Below are 520 nucleotides of genomic sequence, written 5' to 3' on the forward strand. Positions count from 1 at the left end.
GCAGAAGGCCGGAGTGCTTTTGCCTTCTGAAACCTAAGAATAATACATGGTGTCCCTGTAAGTTAGGAAACAACGGGCTGAAAGATAGAAAGATCAAGGGTCTGAGCTGAGCTGCAAGAGGACCAGAGAGAGGAGGCAGGGCCTGAGTGAGCTGAAGGAGAGGAGGCGGGGCCTGAGCGAGCTGAAGGAGAGGAGGCGGGGCCTGAGTGAGCTGATGGCGAGGAGGAGGGGCCTGAGTGAGCTGAGGGAGAGGAGGCGGGGCCTGAGTGAGCTGAAGGAGAGGAGGCGGGGCCTGAGTGAGGCTGTGGGAGAGGAGGTGGGGCCTGAGTGAGGCTGTGGGGGAGGAGGCAGGGCCTGAGTAAGAAGTGGTGGAAGAGGAGGAGGGGTCTGAATGAGCTGTGGGAGAGGAGGCGGGGCCTGAGTGAAGCTGTGGTATGGAGGCGTGGACTGAGTGAAGCTGTGGGAGAAGAGGCGGGGCCTGCAGAGGCTGCCCCAGGAGGAGGCGGGGCCTGAAGAGGTT

The sequence above is a fragment of the Microtus ochrogaster genome, unplaced genomic scaffold (genome assembly GCF_000317375.1).
Source record: "Microtus ochrogaster isolate Prairie Vole_2 unplaced genomic scaffold, MicOch1.0 UNK127, whole genome shotgun sequence".
Taxonomy (NCBI): Eukaryota; Metazoa; Chordata; class Mammalia; order Rodentia; family Cricetidae; genus Microtus; species Microtus ochrogaster.